The sequence below is a fragment of the Anas platyrhynchos genome, chromosome 5 (assembly GCF_047663525.1).
Source record: "Anas platyrhynchos isolate ZD024472 breed Pekin duck chromosome 5, IASCAAS_PekinDuck_T2T, whole genome shotgun sequence".
NCBI lineage: Eukaryota > Metazoa > Chordata > Aves > Anseriformes > Anatidae > Anas > Anas platyrhynchos.
In genome coordinates, this window is record NC_092591.1 from 29448562 (window position 1) to 29461598 (window position 13037).

At 39.7% G+C, this 13037-nt stretch overlaps 1 protein-coding gene across 17 annotated transcripts in view; it reads left to right on the forward strand.

The window, feature by feature from the left end:
* Positions 1-13037, forward strand: part of PTPN5 (protein tyrosine phosphatase non-receptor type 5) — an 82520-nt gene that overhangs the window by 13309 nt on the left and 56174 nt on the right. For 9 of the 17 annotated variants that reach the window (XM_072038557.1, XM_072038558.1, XM_038180756.2 and 6 more), the window contains 2 exons: positions 10762-10887; positions 12324-12432. The exons of 2 other annotated variants lie outside the window; for them this stretch is intronic. The gene's annotated coding sequence lies outside the window, so the exon portion shown is untranslated. The remainder of the gene's footprint in view (positions 1-10761; positions 10888-12323; positions 12433-13037) is intronic. 6 more of the 17 variants (XM_038180761.2, XM_038180763.2, XM_038180762.2 and 3 more) reach the window with 1 other exon arrangement.

Consider the following 13037-nt stretch of genomic DNA (forward strand, 5'->3'; position numbering starts at 1 on the left):
GTGGGTGTGTTGGTAACTGCTGCAGAGAAAAGGAGAAAGTAAGAAATCAAGTCAGTGCTAGAGCTGGAGAGACTAAGCACTCCTTTAGTTATTTGGAGGTCATTATTTCTATGTGAGGCTTAGCATTTTCACACAAAAAAAAAAAAAAAAAGACTTGGTCCAAAATGACCTCAGAATGTACCCCCAAAGTAAAGCTTAATTCTTTCTTATGTTAAACCTAATGGCAGAAATCCCCTGGATGGGTGAAACATGGTCAGACTTGTATGGTGGTGGTCTGCAGCCTGTATAATATCAAGGCCTGTGCACACAACCACCATTGGCAGTTTTCTGTCTGAAAGAATCCTGATAGTCTGCTGTGGGGCAAAAGCTGTTGCTCTGTTTTGAAATTGTTTGAAGTGGTGTCCAGAGAGAGGAAAACAGTATTGGCAGCAGCTTCCTTTGCTTTGAATATTATGTCTGTATTCCTTAGAGAACTCATTAATTTTTTAAGGCTGTGACAGCAGCAGGCTAAGTGCATACAGTAGTGGTACACTGATGGTTTGAGGTGCTGCATTTATCCTTTTGGGATAGCCAGGTCTGCTCCCTTCAGTGATGTGTGACACCCCAGGATGACTGGGAATATTCAACCTGAGAAGTAGGCTTCTTAGCCTACAGGAAGGTGACATTTGGTACAATGGTAGAAACAAGAAAATGGTTTTCTTTCTAGAGCATTGTCTGCTGTCTGATGGAAATGCTTCTTAAGATGAAAATACTGTGCTAATAAACTCAGCCTGCTTATAGAAAGAGGGGGATTATGCAAGACAGTCTGGTTTGCTAGCTGGTGCTGGGGAGACCTCAATATGTGAAAGGCAAGGTTATGAGTTACTGTATAATTTCTATTCAGTAATTGTCAGTCTGGATGAGTGCCTTGATTGCTGGCTTACAGGGTCTGAATGTTGTGAATGGGTAAGCTTTTCAAACCAGGGTACGTTAAGGGTGGCCATGTTTCATGTGTGTGTATATGTCACTCTGTTGTAGCTTATGGTATCCAGATACTTCACTGTCTTAATTTTGGCCTTGATTTCCTTCTATCCTTCTGCCCTCCATTTTTTTCTCCAGGGATGACTGAAAATATTGATGTGCCTTATCCAGGAGGACACGAGATGAACAAAAACTAAACAGCTAGTCTAGGGTCATTTAGGAGGTCTATATTAGACAAGGTATGGAGTTCCTGAGTGCAGACCTAGGACCCAAGTTATCACATCCAGCTTCCTCTGTAAGAAAAGTCATAAGAGATTCCCATTGCATTTTGAGCTACTGTGTTGGACCCTAGAAGAAATGTAGCTTTTTTTTTTTTTTTTTTTTTTTTTCCCATGCATGAGTGCTTTGAAGGTGTAGAAATCAAGGCTGAGTTGGCACATCTGAAGCGGGACAAGGCTGTGGCATGACCCTGGGGCCCTGATGACATTGTACTGTCACTTGGATGCATAGCCATAATACAGAGAACAGATTAAAAGGGACATCCTCCTGTGCCCCACTGCCAGTCAGCTGTGGGTCATGAGTGAGACAGGCTTGGCCACAACTGAGGCCAGAGGCTCTCTCGAGGCTGTTCTTGGAGACAAGTACACTGTCTTGGGGTGAGCAGAGACATTGAAGAACACTGAGTAGTGTGTCACGGGACATTTGAGGCACAAGTGCCTGGACCTTGGGACAATGAAGGAGGGAAGCAGTCAGCAGATGGGCCTCCATTTGGTACTGAAACCACTTAGTGGCTTTACTCAGACTTCGGTGTGACTTTACTATCCTTACTTTTGATATTTTAATATAAGACCACTTAGTGCAGACTCTGGTCGTGGAGTGTCTGTTCCATACACTCTCTAATGCTGTCTAATGCTGCTTCTCCTCCTCATTACTGTAATCCATTTCCAAGAACTAAAAATCAGAGGCATGCTTTCTACTCCAGCCAATGGGGCTGGAAGCTGTAGGAGTTCCAAATTCAATACTATATGTTCTGTAATCAAAGACACAATGTAAACAAACCGTAAAATGTACCAGATATAAATGTCAAGGGGGAAGTAACGCTCCATCCAATACAAAATATATTCTGTGCATAAAGCTCTCACGTGTGCTGTATATTTTATAATGTTTGGAATGGAATAGCGCTAATCTTCCTGACCCTGAATAGATATCATCCGCCCTGAGATGGAAGCAGAATCAAGCTCTCTTAACCAAGGATAGCAGTCCAAGTACAGAGGGACTGTGGTCCAGACCCTAGGAGCGGTACATGTTTTAACACCCGTTGATTTAGAAACAGGTAATCCGTCATTCTTTGGGGGGTGCTAGCCACCTTACTTCCCACTGAGATTCAGCCTTAAATGCCTGCCAAAATGTTCTCTGCTTTTGGTATTTGTAATGCTTCCAAGTTTTTAGTCTTTTTTTTTTTTTTTTTTTTTTTTGTATTTGCAAATTAAACTGTCAAATCAAATCTACCTTGATACTAACATTTTCTTCCTTACCTGTCCTCCTCCTTTCCCCGCCCAAGCTCCAGGTCTTTCTTTGTGGACTGGAACCCTGTATATCATGTTTCAGTAAGCTTTGGGGTTGTTTTGCTAACATATAATTAGGGATTTATAATGTAAATGGTGACACAACCTTAACTAGCCTGTTGCAAATGTGACACTATTAATTAAGGGCTCTCTAGGGTGCAGTATGCTCCTTGGTGGATTAGCTTCCTGGAAATTTAATGGCAGTTAGCAAATTGGCATCCAGTTTTGCTTTTAGTCTGTTTCTTGCTACTACACAAAGGAATTCTGATTCTCATAATGTGAGATGGTGGGTTTTTTTGTTTGTTTTGTTTTTGTTTTAGAGATAAAAGTAAAAAATTTCTTTTTACCATTCTGCTGTATTTTAGGCAGGAGGATGAGTCAGCTGGGGAGATCCTGGAGATATGGTACAAAGACAGATTGCTTTGTTTGTCTGCTTAGTGTCCACTTAGTTTTGTAGAAATTAAGCAGGATGTTCTTGCCCAGTTGCAAGTAACCAATCTAATTAATATTTCACATGTTGGTGAAGCTCACTTAAGTTCAGAAAACACATCTGAGGTTTAAATGTAATCCTAGCTCTATTTCTGCCCAGTCACTTTATGGAGGAAGGTGGAGATCAGCATTATAGGGTGCTATAGGATTTACTTCTTTTTCATTACATTTGGAGGCTAGATTGTTTTGCTTCTTCTCAGAAGAACACTGGCTTCTATTTGTGGTATGCTACAATTTTCTGTACTCCTTACAGGTTATCCATGTAACATCACTGTGCAATAGCTGTTTCTAAACAACTTCATTTACAGAAACACAATAATTCTAGAATGGCTATTCTTAAAATACTCATCCTACTATACTCTGGCATAACTTGTATCTGTAAACAAATTCATAAATGTTTAATAATGATTGGGAGGTCTAATTATAAGAACTAAACTGGCCTGTGTGGCAAACCTTCTAGCTAAGCAGTTCTATAACTTAAAAATATAAATATATATATATAAATATATATATAAATATATATATAAATATATATATAAATATATATATAAATATATATATAAATATATATATAAATATATATATAAATATATATATAAATATATATATATATATAAGATCAGCATTTACATAGCTGTTGTATACTACCTTTCAAGGCATGCCACCCTAAATGCTTCTTGTTTTGTTTTCAAGTTGTTGGTTGTCAAAGACTTTCCAGCCATGTGATTTAAACACTGAAGTGTTGAAATGTATTGTATAATCTGTCTCTTCTTTTTTTCCCTGAGAAATTAGTTAAAGAGTAGGTCCATAAAAATGTATTGCTGTCCCTTGTGAAGCAATTTTATAGATACAAAATAAACACCAAAAAAATTCTAGCATTAACCATGAAAGTAGCTTAACTTTCAAAAAAATCAAAATGCTCCCCAAGACGAAAGCTTGTTTAGCCATGACATATATTCTTCTGTGCATTCTACTGTGGTTTGAGTTACTTGTGGATGTGCTTGACTTACTCTGTTTGACTCTACAAATGCTGGGAGCCATGAAAATTTTGGCTACCTCTCCTCATGCCATATGCTTTGCTAGCATGATGCTTGCTCATAAGCTGATCAGACTGTTTTGATGGAGACTCAGTGCTGAGAGATCATGAATCCACGCTAATGTTTAATGGCAAAACAGCCTTGAGTGATTTTGTGCACAAGAGAAGAAAAAAAAAATTAAATGAAACAGAGCTCAGCATCATCCTTATGAATGGATGAAGAATATGCTGAGGGCTTGCTGGATCATCTTGAGGAACCCTGTCAACACCACTTATGGCATGTGACGAAGGAATACTCAGTAGATAACAGGCTCCTTTGGAGAGTTGGTTCCTGCACAGGGTGAAAGTAGCTGAGCCAGTTAGGATCTGCAGTGCAAACATAATTGGCAGTAGAATGAGGGCAGGAATGTGTCCGATTCTGTCAAAGTTAGAGTGGTATAGGGAAATCTATCACTTGTTTCCAAAAAAATTGTCAGGCAAATGCATTTGATGCAAAGAGTTCTTAATAAACTTAAGCCATCTAGCAATGGTGTCTCTATGCATTTCTCCATAATGTTTCCACAAACCACTTGGCAAGCTCTCTGGATAAGTGTCAAAGTCAAAATTATAGCACTTACATTTGTATATGGCATGTGATCTGTTTCTGCCCTTTGTTACTTATGGCCTGTACTCTGCCTCACCCAGAAGCATATAGACATTTGCTTACCTGAATTAGAATTTCATGAGCAGTGCTGCACTACTTGGATTGAGATTCATGTGGGTGGGAAGGAGCATTATGTCATTTTAATCCAGCAGTTAGTTCAGGGATAAAGGAACAGGGAAGTGATGGTTGTGCGGAGGTGGGGATGCAGACCCGCATGGAGTTGATAGAAGGGCTGTGCGGCAGAACAGTAATTCCTTTTTTATATAAAATTTCTTGGATGCAGCTGCAGTGTGTATCACATGGTGCAGTGCTGGTGGCCAGGAGGTGTTCATTCCCCCCTCTTTTTATCCTCATAGAAGGATGTCTTTCAAAGGCTCAGGTAGATTTTGGTAGGGTTGTGGACTCACAGCCGTGCATGCCTGTGGATCTGGTATTCTTAGTGCTCCTCATAAGAGTCCTAGCAGGAGAACGTAGTAATTTTAGTGCTTGCTTTGTGTATCATTTTCATGAAATCTGCTGAAATGAATTATCCTTACTGCACAAAGACTGATTGCTGAGGAAGATATTGTGACCACTTGTAGTGGCTGGCTCTCTAGCAGGGTTTTTTGACTGCTATGTGGGAGTTCGAGGTTTCATTAGAATAGAGAATTTAATTTCCCTATTTCACCGATGTTAGATTTTTACAGAAATATAACTCTGTGTACCTTGCAGAATCTGCAGGAGAGCAGAGCTGATTTGTGTTGAGACAGATCTCCCACACGGCTGTGAAAACAAGTGCACAAATTCGGAGGAGCTGGGTGTAAATCTGAAGTAACTGTCATGGGGATTGATGTTCTCTCTAGGAGTTAATCTAGATTTACATCAGGGTAACTGTGACCAGAATCTCTCAGGATTCATCTTTGCTAGACTTTAGTAGCTCACAAAATTAATTGCTAATTAACTCGAGATAGTTGATTATTGTGGATGCTTCCCACATATTTCTTCTGTCTTACCATCATGGAACTTAAAGGCAGAGCTCCACAAGATCAGACTAGACCCAACATATTCTGAACTCCTGCTTGTCAAAAGCTGTTCCCTTCACCTAGATATTAACCTTCTGAGTGTGGTCGGCAGATACAACAAAGCACTACAGTCCTCAGGAATCCAAACTGGTGTGCCTCTGGGGGATGAACAGCAGAGACATGGCAGCACACATCATCTGTGGGACTTAAAATAGCAAGGAAGAAGTTAGAGGAGGTCCTGCAGGGCTGTCCCAAGCTACCCTGGAAGGCTGGCCTTGCCAATTTCTGTGGTGGAGAGGTGCAGCGTGAGTCTTCTTGACATAAACAGAGTAGTCAATGTTGAATGGGCTCACAGATGAAATACCGAAGAAACAGCCTGAGCTACCTCCCTTCAAAGCACTACTCCCCTTGTGTGTTAGAAAGGAATTAGATTTGCATGCTGTTAATTCTATAGAAAGCAAGTTGTAACATGAAGTATCTCATGGTAAAATATTCATTGGCAGCATTCAGGGCCATTAGGAGGGGAGATGGCAGTGCTGTTCCTTCAAGGGTTGGCAATGTTGAGGTGCCTGAAGGATCTGCTTCCCTCCTTTTCTCCAAAGTTTTTCATGTAATATTGAGGGTGAAAAGGCTTTTTGTGTGTGTGTGTTTGGTTTTATATGGTTTAAGTAAAACAGAGATGCCAAAAGAATGGGATCCTTGCGAACTTACCTGGTGTATTACTATAGTTTGGGCAAGGAGATCTTATGACAGCCTTGCTTGAAAACTAATTTCTGGTTCTGCTCCAGCTTTGTCTGAAAGGGAGGTGGAGGAAGACGGTTAAAGCAAACTGGCTGAGAAGCTGTAATGCCCGTTAAGATATTAAAGGAATCTGTGTTGGGGTTGAAATCAAAAGTAAGGCTATACATAATTAAAGGTCCTTATTCTGAAACGAAACATTTTTAGTCCAACCAAAGGGGAAAAAGGCAACATGAGTCTAAAATGTCATCCTTGTCTTCATAGACTTGCTTAATAACCTTCCAAATTTTGGGCTGTACCTTGAACTTGCCTGTCTCCTAACAGTTTGTAGTTTGATCTGGGAAGGCCTGGTCATACTGACTGCTGAACATGCAATGAAGATGTAAAAATACAATAAACTGGTAATCATCTTTCTTGCCTGCATATGAAAGTGAAGGCATTGTGCCAAGCAAATATGCGCATTAGATGACTAACAGAGCTCCCACACTGTCAGTGTAGGCAGGGAATATGCAATGCAGCCACATATGTGTCTCAGAACCATACTGAGTGCTTTTTATTCTTAATGTTTGGTTTTGTTTTTAAATAGGAGTTCAGATCATTGAGCAGGATGTTTATCTCTATGCACAGAAAACAATATTGGTCATAGTTTTTAATATACGATCAAGTTTTTAAAATCACCAGCTGATATATCTATTGTGAGTGACATCAGAATTTCAAGTGCTTGCTATAAATGTTCACTAGGATAGCCCTGTGTATCAGATGTGATTATCTGAGTTTACAATTTTTGCAACCTCTGGAAGAACCCTTTTGCTTTTCCAGAGGAAAGTCTGTTGGAAAGTCTTGCATTTAACTGCCCTTTTTTGAGGTTCAATTTCTTTCTTTGATAAAATGTTTGAGACTTTGACAAAAATGAGTATACTGTAACAAAGGAATTTCATTTAATACTTGCTCAGCCATGGTTTTAAAATACCCATGCAGACATGACTAAGCTGAACACCTAGGGGAAATTCTGTAAATCCCTGTAAGAGGGATGCATTTCCACATTGCATTTAAACTAACAGTGAGCTTCCATTGAAGGTGATCCCCTTTTCAATTTCTCGGTGATGACTAATCCGCACCCTTAATTAATTAGTTTTCCATCAATTCTGCAAGCTAAAGCAGCAGCCCCATTTCTGCATAGATAAGATGGATGAATATGATGCAGTGGAGGAGAGTGAGCAGGGTGAAACATTTGTTTCTGTAGCACTGTAAGGTTAAATCAGCTTAAGGTTAGTTTTCGGTTGCATTGAAGTGTTGACTGTTTATATGGCAGTGTCATTTAAATCTCCCAGGGAATGCTGAGGACCTCCAGAGCCAAGAACTCTGCCAACACAAAATGGGAGACCATCTCTTCAGCTGTCTTTAAAAATAAAGATTTAAAAAAACAAACAAACAAACAAAAAAAAAAACACAGGCCGTGGAAACGGGAGGCAAAATTTCAAACCACCAAGTACAGGTTCTGTGACCTGACAACCAGCTGATCAGTATTTGATGGAAAGATCTCAGCTTGTTCCAAGAGCTAACATTTTTCCAAGTTCGTCACACGTATCTCTGGCTCATCCTACAAGCATACGGTATTTCTGAAAACAGAGTTCCAATGTTGAACAGGTAAAAGAAGGCAGAACTCTTGAGACTCTTCCCAGGACTCTTTCTTTGACAGCAGCAGAGTCTGTCAGTATCCTTTTAGTGCTAAATAACTTTCCATTTGATGACAAGTGCATTTCTGAATTAAAGACCAGTAATCAGGAAAGCCAGATTTCCCTTACAGAGATGTTCAGTAGCCTGTATAATAGATTGGTCTCTATTTTCTCTGTCCCCATTTTAAAAACCTGTTTCTTCTTTGTTCATCTCTGTGAAAGTTGGCATCCAGATCCCTCATTCCAGTTACCTTACTTCTACTAACAAAATTTTACTAGCAAAAAAAAAGCTGTTATGTGGACCAGCAGTTACAAGTTGTTTGGAATGGCTGGGGTGAGAGTCTACAGGTAGTCTGCATCATATAAACTGTGCAGTACGCTCAGCTGGTTAATTAACTTGTTTTTCTGGTCCCAAGATGGAAAGCACTTAACATGGATGCTTTAGTTTAATAACACATTCCTGCTCGTCTCTCCCAAGAGACTTGTCTCTGTCTTCAGGTTTGTCCATTCTTAAGGCGGAAAAAGTGAACGTAAGGACAAAAGGTTGGAGAGTGTGTGGCTTTTTAGGGAAATGCTTTACACCCTTTGTTAAAAACTACTTTGTTGAGATGTCTGTAACAAAGTACTTCTTGCTGATTAGGGGTTGTAGATGTAGGGAGGGAACATCTTACAACACAACATTGCTACAGATTGCCTGATAGATGTATTTGTTGGACTAGATTCTGTGTCCTTTACAAAACAGGGAAGAACCAGCAATAAACCATTATATCGTTGTGTTCCACTCTTTAGATTTGTGTTATTGATCTGTGGTGATGCTCCTGCACATCAACCTTCTCTGCTGCTTTGTCAGTGCCCAGGTAATGATGTGCACAACTTTTGCTGGTGTCTGGGCAGACTATGCCAGAGATTTTGGCAAAAATTAACCTGGGAATTTAGCAGAAATTGGGGTCTTGCTGGTACTGAGTAAAAAGTAAAGTCCCTTCAACTTCGATAAAGTAGTCTGGATGTGCTGCTGAGTACGTGGTACCAGTAGTTCAGCAATTGCTTATCAGTTTGCTGTGACACATCCTCTAGAGGTTTCACACAGGTTAAAATGATGTGCTGAATTCCTATCTTAACTCAGAGCCTGTTTCTGCTGGCACTTATGCACATGAGTAAGTGTGTGACTAGTTTTATCGGTTTGTGTCAATGTAACACAGGACATGTGAGAGTTTTAAAAGCAAGGGCTTGGTTGGGCAGCTACATTCAATGTAGTATTTCAGGTGACTAGCTGTTGGTAAAATTATTCAGCCTCCAAGGTTTTTTCTCATAGTCATGGGTGCATAGCAGCACATTTTGTCTAGATCACTGCCAAGTAGGTACAAAATTCTATCAAGTCTTATTATTGCTCTCACACCAGTTTTGATAACTGCAGGATTTGTAAGGTGTTTGAGAATAAGATTTTGTGTTGTCAGAGAGAGGACTGACTCCAAACTGTCCTTGTTTTGTAGTATTTTCTTCTGAGTGTTGACATGTTGTAGGAGAGACAGAAAGATGGAGCAAGTGAGGCAATAGATAGGCTTACTTCCTTCACCAGTTGGAGTCCTTCACAATGTGTAGTCTGGCAAGGCATCTACACTGAAGGCAGACTACAAGAGTTGCAAATGGCTTAAAAGGGGGAACTCTCACTAGAAGCACCAAGGACTTAGAGATATAGGCCCCATGCCTGCATCTTCAGCATTAATTCTTCATTTGGCCTCTCTAGAAATGTCACATTGCCAGGTTTCTTGCACAGCAGTGGATGTAAAGAAGACTTTTATACCAGTGTTCAAATATTATGGTGAACTGCAGGCACTAGGGAAGGTCAAAGAACAGCTTTTTTGGCTGCTGTCACTGCAAATAGGTTTATGTTAAAAACTCGTATGTGCGACCATTCCTTCATGTCAGCACAGAAACTACACATACGCATTCTTATTCTGCTTTTGTAAAAGCATTAAGTGTTTTTTGCTTGAATTTTAGCGATGTTTTCTGTTTGCATTGCGCTGAGAGCATACAGAGTAGATTGCACTTCCACCTAACTGAAGGAGTAACTTTCTACACCGGGCTTACGTGTTGACACACCAGAGCCCTTTATAGGAATGGAAAGGGAGCGGTATAGAGACGCTGAGCATCTTTCAATAAATTACTTGGTAGATGGGCATATAATTTGGCTATCAGTAGCAAGTCATGAAATCCACTTACCTCTTGGTTCTGCACCTCATGGACAGGCTGCTGGATTGCAGTGAGCATATTGCAAAGCCTCGTACTCTGGAACTGTTGCTTAGTGCTGGCAATTATGTTATTGCCTCAGTGGAGCAATGAGGGTGGTGATGGTGGACTTAGAACTATCCGTCCTGTCTTTCTATGGGACTTAGCTGCTTTGAATGACATCTGCTCTGTAAAAGAATTCTGTCGCCCCTTCGGACTTGCCTGCAAGACATCTTTGCAGTGTTAGAGCTTTGACTTTGGAAAACATACTGGCAAACAAACTTAATAAAAACACTTACAAAAATAATCATTTCTCATATTTTTCCTGGGAGGGAGGGAGAGGTATTTCCAAGGGTCTTATATTTTTTTATATTATATAAAAATATAATATGGTCTGTGAATCTTACTCTTTTTTTTCTGGTTTTAGGAATAACATTTGGATTACGTTTTGACACACACTGTACACAGACAGTATTCCGTATTCTTGGGCCTATATAGTTCTTCCATGCTATGTTTGTATTACAAGTGAAAGATGCTGTACCGAGGCTTTACAGTAAGTTTCTTTGACTTAGCAGTCCATTACCCTGCATAGCAGAAGATTCCTTAATGCTAAGATATGCTGTATTAAAGTTATGTTTTGTAGCTGACTCCAACTTTGTTTTACCTGGCTGCTGTCCTGTTATATCCTGGTGTCTTCTAAGAATGTGACTTGCATTATTATAAATAAAAATATATTTTTTCTTTAACGCACAGACATGCTTACCTGTATGCAGTGGTCACCTCATGTCCTTGTGTCAGAGGTGAAGGTTGCATTTCTAGGTGGACTTCAGTTTGTTAGCCTACTCAAAACTGGTCTTTCCAATTTTGAGTAAAATGAACTACCTGATTTCAACAAGAGCTCTGTAAGAGAGTGTACTTTCAGGATTTAGCTCTCTTCTTTATTCTTGTTCTTCAGGAGGCATCCTGATTGGGCTTATGATGCAAAGTGTGTTGGCATCAGTAGAAATAGTTGTATTGGTTTCCGTGGGCTTTGGATGAATGTGCTTTAGAAATCAATGGTGCACCACGTAAGATTTGGACGAAGAGCACTGTATCCTCTGGATAAACAAAACACAGCTTTGGCCTCACTCTTGGTAGAATTTGTAAAGGAGGAAAAAGTCCTTGCACTTTGTTAGAGGGGATTTATTTATATATATATATATAAAATAATATATATTTTTTTAAACTACATGCCTGCATGGCCCTCTTTTACCTATGTTTTTTGCTATGCTTTGAGTGGCATGGTGTGGCACAAAATGTCTAAGGCTATGATGGACCATTTCCAAATTATTTGTTCAGTTAGCTCCCTAGATACTCTCAGACCTTTAAGGACTCTGAGATCTTAGTGCAATCAGTCACTGTGATTTCAGCTGCAGGTTTTGGATGGATCACAGTTCCTGTATGCAGGTAATAAACAAAAGTAGGTGGGCCAGCATAACACAGGAATATACTTCATCTCCTTTCTGTGCTTCCTCCAGTCCCATCATTTGCAAAAAGCTGAGCAGATCAGTAAAGCAGAGGTCAAATACCTGTTGAACGTGCTTCCAGGTGTAGCTGCTTTCAGACACTGCTTACAGGATCCCAGCCTTAGGAGAGGACAAAGTACACATGGATGCGCTTCTGTCTACTACTGTTCAAGGAATTTGCAGGCTGCTACCAGATTATTTTCCAAAAGAAAGTGATCTGGGCCAGAGCAGTGATGATAAACATGAACCATAAACAGTGTACCAGACTAATGATGTTATCATAACATTAAACATTTCTCCTTCTTGGTAATGTAATTTCTGGCTTCTGCTTATTTCAGATCAGTGGCTTGATAGTTTAGGGATGAAAATCACATCATGGTCCCCTAGAATTTCCTTTTTTGAGTAAAAGGATGTGTAAAAGGCCACATGCTTCTTGGACACTTGGTAGTATTCAAGCTTAGACTTTTCATTTATGTTTTTTTAGGATTCTAGAGCTTAAAGGACATAAACAATAATCCCAGAGGATCATCTGTCCTGGAGCAGACACTGAAGCTAAGCTACTATGTGACTAAAAGAACTGAGCACGTCTGATGGTAAGTAAGGCAAGGAAGATCAGACTACAATATGCTTCAGCATGGAAGAAAAATTATCATACACTTCCAGAACTTGTCCTAATTTTTCTTGGAGAATGAAGGGAACAAGGAACAGCAAGGTTGTAAATGTTTTGGAAGTCCAGGTTAGCAGGGAATGTATGTTTTTTGCTAGATCACTTTGGCCTGCTGAATATCTTTATAACTTTAAATCTAGCTGTGGTTCTCACACTATGCAGAGGGTCCATTTGTCCTCTGTTAAAAGACTACTTGATGTCTATGAAGCTCATTTTAATTAGGATTTCTAAAGAAACTTAATGGATTGATCTTCAGTCTTCTTAAAGCTCCGAGGAAAGTCATCTTAAATCTCGTCCATAGCTGTCTCAAACATTTTTTGTTTATTGGTGGTGAGCTGTAAGGAAACTAGTGTGGATTTGTGTGTGCACACTTTTTTTTTTTGGTTGTTTGGTTTTTCTTTTTAAGTGGTCAGGGTAGTGGGTGAAAACTTAAGTCATTCTGGACTTGGTTCTAAGCGTATTTTATCTCTTAACTCTAAAGTGTTTCCTGTCCCCACAGTGAGGGCTTTTAGAACTACATTAGAAAGACTG